General features: G+C 34.7%; 1 protein-coding gene across 4 annotated transcripts in view; it reads right to left on the bottom strand.

Annotated features, from left to right (window-relative positions):
- Positions 1–2154, bottom strand: part of TFPI (tissue factor pathway inhibitor) — a 98504-nt gene extending 96350 nt beyond the window's left edge. For 2 of the 4 annotated variants that reach the window (XM_050751839.1, XM_050751841.1), the window contains exon 1: positions 1847–2147. The gene's annotated coding sequence lies outside the window, so the exon portion shown is untranslated. Of the gene's footprint in view, positions 1–1846 lie in introns of all 4 variants that reach the window. The other 2 variants (XM_050751842.1, XM_050751840.1) reach the window with 2 other exon arrangements.
- Positions 2155–14995: the final 12841 nt, after the last annotated feature.

Genomic DNA, 14995 nt, shown 5'->3' with positions numbered 1-14995 from the left:
AAGTTGGCATTTTTTCTCCGTTAGTTTGCCATCCTGCCCACTTATATCTTGAATTTGAAAGATGTAAATAAATAAGATTAGAATATGAATTTTTAACATAATTAAATTGTTTTGAAAATTAGTTTGTTACAAAATATGTTCTCATTTTATGTATTATTAATTTAACAATAAGTTTTATGACAGAAGATTTTAGTCAAAATAGTTACACAATCAACAAGCAAATGATATATGGGCAATCAATCAGACCATCAAATACCAGTTGATAAAATAATCCATTTGGACAGGAACTACATTTCCAAAACGAGTTTTGATTTAGTCATTGGACGTAAAACAAAAGATATCAGACTGTATCTTAAAAACAAGCAAACAAAACAAAACAAAAACTTGTCCAATTCAGTATACCTAATAGAGACAGAAATCAAATAATAGTATATGTCATTAAACTTTTCCAACAAGATTCTGTGGTCACCTGAAGTAGAAAAACTTGGTTTTCCAATATAACTACTCAAATCGGTAAAAATAAATATTTTAAAACTTTACTCTTATTTTGAAATTTTACTTTATTGTGTTAGTTATCTGCATTTACATTAATATTTTTCAGTCTTTATTGATCCCTATTTATATTTTGTATAATTTTATTAAGCCGTAGGCCACAAATTAACATTTCATACTCAACTAAATTTCAGGGACTATTCCCTCTTTAGTTTAAGGATTAGATGAGATATGGATACTGTATATTGAAATAATCATGCACTAGAATGATAAATTTAAAATAATCTTTAAAATGTGTTATGGAGATTTTGTCATGTTCAAAAATTTTGCAGTATCTCTCAAAATTGTCACAAATTTCCCCCATCATGTAAATATTACACTTTTACATATGAAACGTGACTCTCTGTGCAGTATGTTTCCTGCTTGAGTTTTGCCCTTTGTGTTACATTATCTCATGTTATACAAAGTCATTTTGTGACTAATTTCCAGAGCACTGAGTCACAGTGTGGCTGTTGCTTATCTTTTCTTTTTTCCCACATGGTAATACTCTTGACCCTTATTTTTGGTAATTATTTTAAACCAATGAGTGCTTTTTCATAATTAAATAATTGTTTCTCTCATATTTCTGTGGTTGTTTACTGCTGTATTATATTCTTTCATTTTTTACTAGAAGCAAACATTTTATAACCAACAGGAACATAACAGTACATCATGTAGGCATGTTATCTATTGTTTTAATTTACAAAATTGCACAATATAGACTTGATTGTAAGTATTCTCGCTTAGGTATCTCAGAATATAACCTTTGGTCTTTGGAGACTTGTAAAATATTTCCTTAGAGAGATTAGTTAATGCTGGCATAAAATATTCAATTTAGATTACGATTATTTTAATGTTTATACCTCATTTTAAATATCAACTAATGGTATTGAAAGATTATTTGAATAGAAGACTGACAGTCTCTTTATTATATGTTATGAAATAAAATGGAAAGGTAAACCAAACTTCCAAAAACTTCCAATTAACTAAGCACAATTAGTAAAGAATTCTACTACAATCTTCAAATTATAAAAAAGCTACATACACCAATTCGTTACAAAAATGTTTATGGTTTAAAATCATAAGCATTGCACATAAATTTGCTTAAGAATTAAATGCAAAATGCTGAGAACTCAAGTTTGGATTTCAGTTTGTTTACTTTGTTTACAGGGAAGGGTTGATTTTCATTTTAGGCAAATAAACAGTGATCCTCCCCTATCAGTTCTTTGCCTCTCAGCACGCTGCTTTTCCCCCCGAGAAAGAAAAAATTGAAGTTATTTCTCATGGGCTAGACAGTATATTGCCAGGTACTCACAAGTAAAATCTCTGATGAAAGTTCTTGGACTGTTTTTTTCAAAACGGAGTTGAGATGATTTTGCTTTTCCTTCCAAGTATTGAAGAGAGGATTTATCTTCTCTACTTCTTCTTTTAGAAACAGATCAGGAAACTGGGGATTGAAGAATAACTGAAAGAAACGCAGTCTGATCTTACTAGCAGTGAAAGAGAGAGGTAAGAATTTGACTGTTATCCAGCCTGAAGTCTCTGCTGTCTGTTAGAGCAAAGAGGGAGCCTGAGAGTCGCTTCAGAGATCACTGGCAGTTGGGAATAGCCCAACTTCCTGTTAGGTCACTGCAACTCTGACTCTGTTTAGTCTAAACCTCTTTTTCCTTTCTTTCTCTCTCTCTCTTTTTTTTTTTTTTTTTTAGTGGAGGAAACAGATGAAGGAAACAGCTTACACCAAGATTTCAGATACGATCATTTTGAACAACTATTTCTTTTACTTTCCAGGATTGTTTTTGTAATCAGTTGAAAAAGAATGCTTTTTCTCCCCCTAGAGTTAGGGTTTAAAAAAAAAATTACATATTTATTATTACATTGTTAATAAATAAACTTTTTTGCAGTTTGTTTCTTCTTCAAGTTATTTCATTTGTTTCACCCACTGTCAATATATTTATTTTTAAAAAAAGTCTGAGGGCTACCATTGGATGTTTCTCTTAGTGAGACAATGTAATGCATTATCCATTCCAGGAGATCAGGCTTTGAGCCCTACCTTAGCTACTTGCTAGCTTGGCTACTCAGCCAAGTTATTTGAATTCACTATGCCTCAGTTCCTTTGTTCCTAAAATGTTGATAATAAGAATTTCTGGGCTTGATATAAGTACTAAATGGCTTAATACATAAAAAGCACTTAAGGCAGGCCCCAGCGTGTAGGGAACCTCCAATAAATGTTCACTATCATTATGGCTGTTTTCTGTATTTCTATTATTATTCTACACAATATATAAATATTTAAAGATGCCAACCAGAGTCTCTCTGCTGTATGTCCCTACCATTGAGGTTTATCCTTACTGTTTCTGTATTGGAATTATGGTCATATCAAACTAAGATCACTAGAGATCTAATACATTGGCAGAATCTACTTTGCCAGGAAGGCTGAAGACCTTTGTTCAGAAAATATATGAGTTTCTTGCTTCTCCATTTCAGATTCTTTGTGCCTTCAATTTTTCTTGCTTTCCTTAGACCTCTCTGTAAAAGGTAATCTTTCATCTTGTGTGTTTTTAATACGTATTGAATAATTATTTGGTGACTGGAACATAAATTATCTTATTTAATTCTCACAACTAGCTTATAAAGAAGGTCCTCTTTGTATGCCCATTTCATAGGTCTAGGAAGATTGAGTTCCGTATGTGGAGCTGTGATTCTAATGTCATGCAGTCTGACTTTAAAGCAAAAATGCTTAACTCCTCCTCTATGCTACCTTCACACTCATGTTCTAGATTTCATATCATGTTAATAACTTATCTCTATTACCTCATGCCCTGCCCCTCAACCACAATCAAAGCTCTCATCTCACTCAGACTATAGAGGAAAGTCTCTTTTTCTTGGTACAACAATGGACCTTGATTAGACTTTTGATGAATCTATAGCTCAGGTAGAGGCAAGCTCAGCCAATCAGATTTTCTTTCTTGAAAGCATAAAATGAGAACTATAGAAAAAGTACATAGTGTAAAAATAAATTAAAATGTCAGGACTATCTAAATTTATTATGTCAAGGAAAACAATTAAGCCCTAGGGACTATCATGTAGCATATCTGCAATTCTGCCCCTTAGATGGTAGAGTGGCTCTTTTCCTGATTGTTCTTGTTCTAAAAATGACTAGCAGATACCAGATATCAGATCTTCCCCTACTTCCGATTACTTCTCTTTGTTATAGATTAACTGCCTCCTTTATTGTCTGGTACCTAACTCAGACCAGATGGCGCCCAAGACCCCATGACTATTATCTTCAGTGTGGAATGTTAAATATACCTTTCTCAAAACAAAGCACCACCTGGACCGATCAGCCAATTGTAACTATGCCATTAAGGCTTATGAAGAAAGATGCTGACATTTTGTTAAGCTTTCCTAAACTTTGCCCCTATAAGTGATCCCAAACCAATTTTTGGTTTTTTTTTTTTTTTTTTTTTTTTTTTTTTTTGAGGCGGAGTCTCCCTCTATCTGGCTCTGTCCCCCAGGCTGGAGTGCGGTGGCGCGATCTCGGCTCACTGCAAGCTCCGCCTCCCCGGGTCACGCCATTCTCCTGTCTCAGCCTCCCGAGTAGTAGCTGGGACCACAGGCGCCCGCCACCACATCCGGCTAATCTTTTGTATTTTTAGTAGAGACGGGGTTTCACCGTGTTAGCCAGAATGGTCTCGATCTCCTGACCTCGCGATCCGACCTCTCAAAGTGCTGGGATTACAGGCGTGAGCCACCGCGCCCGGCCGTGATCCCAAACTTCTGTACTTCTGAAATCTGACTTCCATTCTTTGGAACTTGTCCTTCCTGAACAGCTTGTCCTCAAACGTTGTGCTTGAATAAACTCTCTTTAAACTAGATTCTGACTCTTTTAGTTATTTTAGGTTAACAATGGTAAATTTCAGGCTCTTAACTAAAAAGCCGGATAGAGAAAGGGCTGATAGCCACAGTGTCTGTAAGCAAGATGGTTATGTGGTGAAAGCTGGTTGATAGGATATTGAGGACAAGAATAAAGGAAAACAGGTAACTTCTAAGAGAGAACCAGGGAAAGAATGAAAGCAAGAGGAAGAGCAAATGATGTGAGCATGATGCCTGAGCTCTACAGCGGCAGCACATGCCCAGGCCTAGCTCAAGTTTTCCAAAGTACTCAGGAACATGCATCCTTGCAATAAACCCCTTTTTGTCCTAAAGTCATTTAAAAATGTTTTTCTTAAAATGTTAAGAACCCTATCTGAAAGAGCCATCACTGAGTGGTTTTATTTTAACACCAGAGATGATCAATTTCATAGTTAAGCTGTGCTTGGCATCATTGAAAACTTCTCATCATTAAAAAAAAAAAAATGTAACTTGCAAAACCTTCAGTATTCTTGTGCTAAAGAAAATGTGAGAACTCGATGTTATGATATTGTAAAATCAGCCTGATGTTGTAACTATGGACTCTGTAGACTCAGCTCCTCCCTCCCAAAGGCTTGTGCAAGTTCCTTTCTGTGCTTTTTTTTTTTTCTTTTTTTTTTTGCTAGTTTACCATTTCATTGTGTATAACTCTAAGTCTAATTTATTTGGATGAAACAGATATTCTCACCAACAATTTGTCTATCTGCCTTTGTATCTCAAACCTCTCTGTGTCTAGTAAGTATCTGGATCTTTTCATTTCTCACCATGTTTTGTTATTTTTTCTTTCCAACTCTCACGTGTCAAATATTATCAGTTTTTAATATAAGGTTTAATATTTCTTGACTAAGATATAAAAATAATCATGTTTCCTTTACTTGCCCTACCTATCAGGAGACATTTCCTAACTCTAACCTTTAAGAATGTTGGCTGTTAAAACATATTTGATGTTTCAGTAAGTTCAGGTAATTCTAACTGATCATGGTGAGAAGGTCACACATGGTTGCAGGACAGAGCACACCAACATATTAAAACTTCAGATTCAACAGAGGTTTTCATAAATATCCAAAACAAAATTAAATTTTATCACATCAAATATTCATTTCATGCTTTTTTGTCTACTTTAAAGTGGGTAAATATTAGACATTCCATTATTTCGTATTTCAAACAATTACTTTTCGTACAAAATGTGACTGCAAAGATGTTTACCTGGATTGGGTGAAGGGTGAGTCCTTGAGCTTTACTTTTCATTCCAGTCTTCATCTTTATATATAGAATCTAAGCCATATACTGTTTTTAGTTCACTTTTTCTGAAAATGGATTTCTGAAAATGGATTTCTGAAAACGGATCAGCAAATGAAAATAATGGACATTTTCAGATTTCAGATGTAAAAAAGAATGGCCTCTAGGCTATATCAGATTATATTTATTAAAACTCTATGTAATAGGTAAGACACATGCAAACATGATTTTAAACATGCCTCTATATTTATTTAATTATTACTGAAATGTATTTAGCTCTGTAGTCCCTATGTTTACTGATGTGGAAAGTGCAATCTTGCTTTTTGCGGGTAATTTATTACTAGCTAAATTATCAGTTAAAATGTGGTCACTTTGGGGAAAATTTAGGCAATTCAGATGTGTCCTGCTCTCACTCCTTCCCTTCTCTGGAGAGCACCTGAACCTTTGGGAGGACTGGGGAAGGACCCTGCCCCATTTTCTCCTCTCCGTCCTGACTGCCCTCTACTAAGAGGGCTCTTATAGCTTGGTTGTGTCTATTACAGGCAAGATTTAAAATTAAAAATATGTTCTCACTTCAGATCATAGTTCTTGCAATTTAAAGCCTTGTCTTTCAAGAAAATCTTCTTTCCTGTGGGTTGAAACCTCCATTCGGCAAGTCACATGAAGTTCTTTTTGCTCTTATCTTTATCTGCAAGGGATAAAGGGTAAGGACAAAAATAAATGGAAAAATGTATCATGTGGCAAATCAAAATACTACCAACTATAGTTCAGCCACCTTATTTTTAGCTAAATTTAATATCATGTTCATTTTAACAATAGTTGAGATATCTAATATTAAGCATATCATGCATTATCTGCATGATTAATTTCTCTTTAGATAGTTTTTTCAACCATTAAGTATCTCAATTTTTTATATTTCTTAAGAACTTAAAAAAATCCATCTCACAGGGAATGAGGGACATTTAGATACACGTGAAGGAGAAGGGACATACTTAGCTTCTTTTCCTACTGCTCTATGTGGTAGATTATATAATTTGTTCAAACATACGTATTTCCTTCCCCTCCCTTTTGGTGCCTCTTTGGTAACCAGTGAAAAGAGAATATTTCTCTCCTCTCTAACGTCAGATTTTGCTGCATTACTGGCTTTGGCAAATACAATGAGCAGAAATAAATGTACACAACAGCTGGGTAGAATTTTTATGAGCTTCATGACAAGTGTATGAGTTTTATGTTCTATATTTTTTCCATTGTTTCTGCCAGATGATTGTTATGTTTGAGATAAGGACTATTCTTTCATAATCATAATAAAGAGGAAAAGAAGCACAAACATAGATGACCCACAAAGGTGACTGAAAATGAATGCTTTGTTGGTGAAAGCTCTGTACATTTGGGAGTAGTTTGGTACCAAGCCTAAGTTAGGCAGAAATGAACAATACACTATCTCGACTGCATGCATATAATGACATTATGTAACCCTGAACCACTGGACTAAATTGGACTGCTAGACCCCACGTCTTCCGTCTCCCTGCGCCTCATCTTCTTCCTACACATTCCTTGCAGCATATGAAGTAGTTTGGGGGAGAATCCCTTCCTGAATTTACCTATGGTAAGCAGCAGCCTTCAACAATTAATTAAACAAGGATCAATTTGAAATATGTTGCAGATTAAAGTAAATTATTGTTAAGCAGCCTAGTAGTGCCAAAAGGGTTTTCAGGAATTTTCTATTCACAAGCAAGCCGAGTCCATCTGTAGGAAAATTCCATCTTCTCAACTGGTTAAATTTTCACATGGATATCAAAATAAATACATACATGCAAAGGTTGAGTGCCAGCATTGTTGTAATTTTTGTTTGATCTATGTCATATTTATTATTAATAAGATATTTCTTGCTAAGTTGAAAATGAGAATGGTTTTTGAGAAGTAGTTGCAGCATGTGGGACTATAAAACTCTAGTCATGGTTTGAGGGTTACTTAGCTCTCACGGAAAATTTTTCAAGGAAGTATTAGTCATAAATCGCATTAAGGTTTTCACAATAAAATATTACTACTTATTTTTTAATGTAATGTCTCACAAAGAAGAAAAAAGTTTTTCTGTGGACTAAAAAAATATTTAGTGTGAGATATTACATTAAACAAATTCTGGTTTTCTATGACCAGATATTCTTCTATATAGTATGGTGATATTATTTAGATATCACTTATATTAATGTAGTTTTTTCCTAATACTATGCATTTATTTCTCTACCTCTTTCTGTGAGAACCTCATAGGTATATCTGTATCTCTGAAATGTAAATCAAGAGGTAATTGATATACATAAATTGATTGACTTTTTAAAGGTGTATAACAAGGGTTTCCTATATGCTTACCTCTGATAAGTAAGTCCTGTACAAATGACATACCTGTTATAAAAGTATCACAGACTCTTAGGTCACAATAATTGATAAAAATCATCTAGCATAAGAAGAGTAATATTCCTACGGCACTTTGCAATCTGTTGCTTCCATCTGTGGACCAAACATTAGGAAAGCCTTGTCAAATCACAGTGTGTTCAGGGGAGTGAGTCAAAAGTCATGTTATTTAAAGGATACACATTTAGACACCTTAAAAATATATGTACCTCAAAAGAAATATGAAGCAAGCTGGGATATTTAACTTTAGGAAGAAAAAGCTTGGAAAGTGGGGAGAGTATATATTCACATATTATATTACATTATTTTATATTACTGTTGCTAGAAAATTAGTATGTGGAAGAGAGTGTAAATATAATCTATTTTGCTCCAGAGAGAATTAGATGAGTGATAATATTGGGCACACAGATTTTAGCTTAAAATCTGGATAACTTTCTTACCAATTGTAGTTTGCAAAGATTGGATGAGCTGCCCTACAATAGGGTATGTGCTCATTCTTAGGAATGTCATAGAGTGGCATGTGGAAGCTGCTCGGAAGACATATTGACACTGGTGTCTTTAGTCAAGACACTTTGACTAAACTAAAAGATCTGGAGAATTATCTCTGTTACTCACAAGTCTTCTAGACCTCTCATCCCTTGATCAATAATAAGGATAATGTAGTTACATGTATAAAAACAATAATACAAATAGGCATGGCAATAATAGTTAATGTTTATTGAAGGCTTACAGGGTACCAGAAATTATTCTAAGTCCTTTATGTCTTAAAATTGCTTAATTCTCGCCGGGGGGCTCACGCTTGCAATCCCAGCACTTCGTGAGGCCAAGGTGGGCAGATCGCAAGGTCAAGAGATGGAGACCATCCTGGCCAACATGGTGAAACCCCAAATTTACTAAAATCACAAATCAAAAAAATAGCGGGCATAGTGGCATGCACCTATAGTCCCAGCTACTTGGGAGGCTGAGGCAAGAGAATTGTTTGAACCCGGGATGCAGAAGTTGCAGTGAATCAAGATACACCACTGTGCTCCAGCCTGGTGACAGAGTCAGACTCCGTCTCCAAAAAAAAAAAAAAAAAAAAAAAAAAACCGAACTGCTTAATTCTCACAACAAACATGTGAGGTAGGTAATAATATTTTTCCCATTTATAGATGAAGAGAAATTATTAGTGTAAATTCAAACAGCAAATAGAAAACAGTGAAATTTGAATCTTCACAGTTGGATTCTGAGCATACAGTCCTAAATACTATACACACTACCCCTCTGTTTCAGTAGTTATGTTACCTTTTCTATATTTCACTAGCCATAATAATAAATATCCATTGAACTTCTTAGTTAAATTAAGAAATTCCCAAAGCCAAATCTAGTAATTTTAAAATTATGTATAATCTATAACCCAGAAATTATATCTCTAATATTCTAAAAAAATTTGCACTCTGCATTTATGCACAAGTAAATACTAACAATGATATATGTAATATGCATTTTTTATTATAGTTTAAATTCTGGGATATATGTGCAGAATATGCAGGTTGGTTACATAGGTATACATGTGCCATGGTGGTTTGCTGCACCCATCAACCCATCATCTAGGTATTTCACCTAATGCTATCCCTCCTCTAGTCCCTCACCCCCCTATAGGCCCCAGTGTGTGACATTCCTCTCTCTGTGTCCATGTGTTCTCATTATTCAACTCCCACTTATGAGTGAGAACATGTGGTGTTTGGTTTTCTGTTTCTGTGTTAGTTTGCTGAGAATGATGGTTTCCAGCTTCATCCATGTCCCTGCAAAGGACATGAACACATCCTTTTTTATGGCTGCATAGTATTCCATAGTGTATATGTGCCACATTTTCTTTATCCACCATATCATTGACGGGCATTTGGGTTGGTTCCAAGTCTTTGCTATTGTGAGTACTGCTGCAATAAACATATGTGTGCAAGTATCTTTATAGTAGAATGATTTATAATCCTTTGGGTATATATTCAATAATGGGGTTGCTGCATCAAATGGTATTTGTGGTTCTAGAACCTTGAGTAATTGCCACACTGTCATCCACAGTGGCTGAACTAACTTAACTCCCACCAACAGTATAAAAGCGTTCCTGTTTCTCTACATCCTCTCCAGTATCTGTTGTTTCTGACTGTTTAATGCATGCCATTCTAACATGAGATGATATCTCATTGTGGTTTTGATTTGCATTTCTCTAATCTTCAGTGATAATGAGCCTTTTTTCCGCATGTTTGTTGGCCACATAAATGTCTTCTTTTTAGAAGTGTCTGTTCATATCCTTTACCCACTTTTTAATGGGGTTGTTTGATTTTTCCTTGCAAATTTGTTTAACTTCCTTGTAGATTCTGGCAAATTGTCTCTGTTTGCAGACGACATGATTGTATATTTAGAAAAACACGTTGTCTCAGTCCAAAATGTTCTTAAGCCGATAAACAACTTGAGGAAAGTCTCGGGATACAAAATCAATGTGAAAAAATCACAAGCATTCTTATACACCAATAACAGACAAACAGAGAGCCAAATCATGAGTGAAGTCCCATTCACAATTGCTGCAAAGAGAATAAAAGACTTAGAAATACAACTCATAAGAGATGTGAAGGACCTCTTCAAGGAGATCTACAAACCACTGCTTAAGGAAATAAGGGAGGACACAAATTAATGGAAAAACATTCCATGCTCATGGATAGGAAGAATTACTTTGGCCATACTGCCCAAAGTAATTTATAGATTCAGTGCTATCCCCATCCAGCTACCATTGACTTTATTTACAGAATTGGAAAAAAACAAACTACTTTAAATTTCATATGGAACCAAAAAGAGCCCATAAAGCCAAGACAATCCTAAGCAAAAAGAACAAAGCTGGAGGCATCATGTTACCTGACTTCAAACTATCCTACAAGGCTACAGTAACCAAAACAGCATGGTACTGGTACCAAAAGGTATATATAGACCAGTGGAACAGAACAGAGCCCTCAGAAATAACATCACACATCTTCAACCATCTGATCTTTGACGAACCTGACAAAAAACAGCAATGGGGAAAGGATTCCCTATTTAATAAATGGTGTTGGGAAAACTGACTAGCTATATGCAGAAAACTGAACTGGACCCTTTTCTTACACCTTATACAAAGATATGTGTAATATTTTTTATAAAATCTGAAAATTGAAAGCAATTAATTTTTTGAACATTAAATTTAGGAGTACATATGCAGCTTTGCTATACAGGTAAATTGTGTGTCATGGGTGTTTAGTGTATAGATTAGTTTGTTACCCAGGTAATAAGCACAGTATCTGATAGTTTTTCACTCCTCACCTCCTTCCCAACCTCCACCCTCAAGTAGACTCCAGTGTCTGTTGTTCCCTTCTTTGTATCCATATGTACTTGATATTTAGCTCTCACTTACAAGTGAGAAAATGTGGTATTTGGTTTTCTGTTCCTGTGTTAGTTTGCTAAGGGTAATGGCCTCCACCTCTATCCATGTCACTTCAAAGGATATGATCTGATTCCTTTTCATGGCTGCCTAGTGTTCCATGGTGTATATGTACCAACCACATTTTCTTTATCCAGTCTACTACCGATGGGCATTTAGGTTGATCCATGTCTTTGCTATTATGAATAGTGCTGTAGTAAACGAACATGTGCATGTGTATTTATGATAGAATGACATAACAATTTAAAAATTAATCAATGTGGACTGAATAAATACATTGTGGTATAATCATTTGATAGAAGACGATTTGGATAAAATACAGTAATATGGTATTTAGATAAAATACAGTATATACATGGCCAAAACAAAAAATAAATCAGAGTAAAAGTTAAGAACAATATCATTTACATAACTTTAGAAATACACATAGCTATATATGCAATAAAAGGACATATAGTTACATTTGTTGTTTGTTCTAGAAAGGAGGGGAGAGTATGCAATAGGGAAAGACTATAAAGAATGATGTGACCTTCAACTAGACATGTAATATTTTACATATCTGATATGAAATACTAAATAATACTGTATTTTACACAAAATGCTATATAATAAAATATAAATTATTACATATAACATATAGAGCAATTACAATGAAAATGCTAGTATTTACTAATTGTGGAGGATTGTTACTGGATTTTTGGGATATTTTCTTTTCTACTTTTCCTCGATTTCAAATATTTAAATTAAAAATAAATTAGAACATATAACAACAACAGAAAAACATTAGAGAGACATTTTACAGTTCATTCTTTCCAAAATGCTTAATTTTAAAAATTATAACTACCTAAATGAAAGAAAAAATAACCATTTGTTATCAAGATAATATTTGTAAAAACAAATTAGAAGTCCTTTAAACATTATTTCATTTTATCATTTTTATCACATCATAATAAGTGCAGGTATTCTTTTACTTTTATAAAATGATGTTATTCTCTTTTATAATATAGTTTCCAAAGTCAATGTGCATGAAAAGTAAAAACTATCTTTCCTGGTTATCTGCATAAGATGCAATAACCAAAAACCTTCCAATATAATAATGATGTGGAACTAACAGCACTCTTTTTCTAAATGTACTGATTTTTCTTTTTTTTTTTTTTTTTTTTTTTGAGACGGAGTCTCGCTCTGTCGCCCAGGCTGGAGTGCAGTGGCCGGATCTCAGCTCACTGCAAGCTCCCCCTCCCGGGTTCACGCCATTCTCCTGCCTCAGCCTCCCGAGCAGCTGGGACTACAGGCGCCCGCCACCTCGCCCGGCTAGTTTTTTTTTTTGTATTTTTTAGTAGAGATGGGGTTTCACCGTGTTTGCCAGGATGGTCTCGATCTCCTGACCTCGTGATCCGCCCATCTCAGCCTCCCAAAGTGCTGGGATTACAGGCTTGAGCCACCGCGCCCGGCTGATTTTTCTTTTCAATAACTTTTTCTCACAAAGCAGCTGACCATTTTTGGCAAGATTTAAGAATTTTAACCTACAGCTCTCTTTAGCTGTCTGTGCTAGGCATGCATGGCAACAAATGCCTTCTGAATTTCACTCTCAAAAGAAGCTTCTTTTTGCCTGTGCTTTCTCTTTCTCTTGAGGAAAGCAAACAAACTTCATTTATGCTGTGCCTTTATTTTAACAGGAAAACCATAGAATGTGAACCATGTAAACTAAATAAATTGAAAGCTATGATAACACTCTGTGTGTCATCTTGACATTGCTTTAAGTCTTGCAACATTTAATATAAATCTTGGAACAAATTATTCTGTGGCCCAAGAGAAAGTACACAAGAGAAATTTGTTATTTCCCTTTTTGTGTATGCTTTTCTTTCCGTCTGTGAAAAATGGATATGGGTTAGTGGGGACTAGCAGATTAAATTTCCTGTTTCTTCCTGTCTTTCCCCAACTCTGTGTGGAAGATAAAAACTCAGAACACGGATTTCCTGCCGAGCTTGCTGCTCTATCCTTTCTGGGAATTTTCCTAAGTGAGAAAAAAGTCCAGATGGAAAAATGTAACCTCCTTTGAGAATTCAATAGGCAATTTAAAAAGTGCTTAAATATTTGTCCAATCTCTTCTCCTAGGTTCTGGCACGTGTGAAATGCACCTGATAAAGAAGAGTGATTGGTCTGCTCACCATATTCTCTTTAAGTTCAGATTTCATTAAGAAAAGTAATGTTTTACTTAACACAGAATTATAAAACCATTATTCACCAAAACTATTATAGGCTATTAAAAATTTAACCAAGTAAACACATTTGATTTTCTTAACAATGCCTTAAGATAGCACACGGAATGTTTAAATAACTTTACCATTGTTAACTCCAACTCTATAATCCTTGAGTTTAACCATTATGAGGTATTGTTTCACTTTTTAGGACTAAGGGGTTTGCAAATTGATGATCCCTTTTTCTTTGCAGTATGTAAGGGATCAGTTTATACACACAAAACCTTGGGTGAGTGAACACAGAGAGAAAAGACCATGGAAAGGAGAAGCAAAACTGCTGAGAATAAATTCACAGCCTTGTCCCTGAAAATTAACCACTGTTGTGCTCACTAGAGTTTTAGTATGTACGGATTTCATTTAGGATATCTGCCTGGAGACCCCCTTCAAAAAAAGTCAAATCTCAGGGACAATTATCTTTGCTTTTATGGCTTCTGCATCTCTCAGGACCCTGTTTCCTTCTGCATTGGAATGTTAGGTCTCAAAATTTATACTTTTAACCATTTTGTGTTTTGTTTTTTAATGTTCTAGCCTTTGTTTTGCTCTTATTTATTTTCTATAGTTTAAACTGGTTTTAGGCTTTCCATTTACTAGGCCGTTTATTTTAATTACTTTGTAACACATTCTTAATGATTCATTTAATCTTTATTGCTTGTATTCCATTGAAAATCATTTAATATTAACTCCCATCTATAATATTTTATTTTTAACAAATTTTATTGTTTTCAGTGTTATTTTAACTCTCATTTTTGTCATGTCTGTCTTAAGTATTATTATTGGTGCTGTATTAATGTATATATAATGCATGATGGTCATGTGTATGAATATAGCATGGTATAAACCAGAGAAGTTGAGCCTTTTTTCCCTTTTACTTAATCTAGCTGCAAGCCTTCTATCTGCCTAGGATGGACTACCCATCCCTTCTCAAAAATCGTAGTCAGTGACTCTGTGATCACCACAGTGAATAATTTCATAGGTCCACAGACAAAATTTTACCTGTCCTGCAAGGAAGGAGAGTAGCAAATCCATAAAAGGTTTGCCTTCTCATAAAAAACAATTTCATTTTGAATCTCCCAGGAAAATTACATGTAAGGATAGGTCCATTTTACTGCAATCTCCCCACCAGTATACACGTTTGCTGATTTCTATCTCTTTGTTGAGTTTCAGGGATAATTGAGTTTCAGGGATAATTATTTACGGCATAGAT

The sequence above is a fragment of the Macaca thibetana genome, chromosome 12, assembly GCF_024542745.1.
Source record: "Macaca thibetana thibetana isolate TM-01 chromosome 12, ASM2454274v1, whole genome shotgun sequence".
Classification (NCBI taxonomy): Eukaryota; Metazoa; Chordata; class Mammalia; order Primates; family Cercopithecidae; genus Macaca; species Macaca thibetana.
Note: the sequence above shows the minus strand (reverse complement) of the source record. Positions and strands in the feature narration are given on the sequence as shown.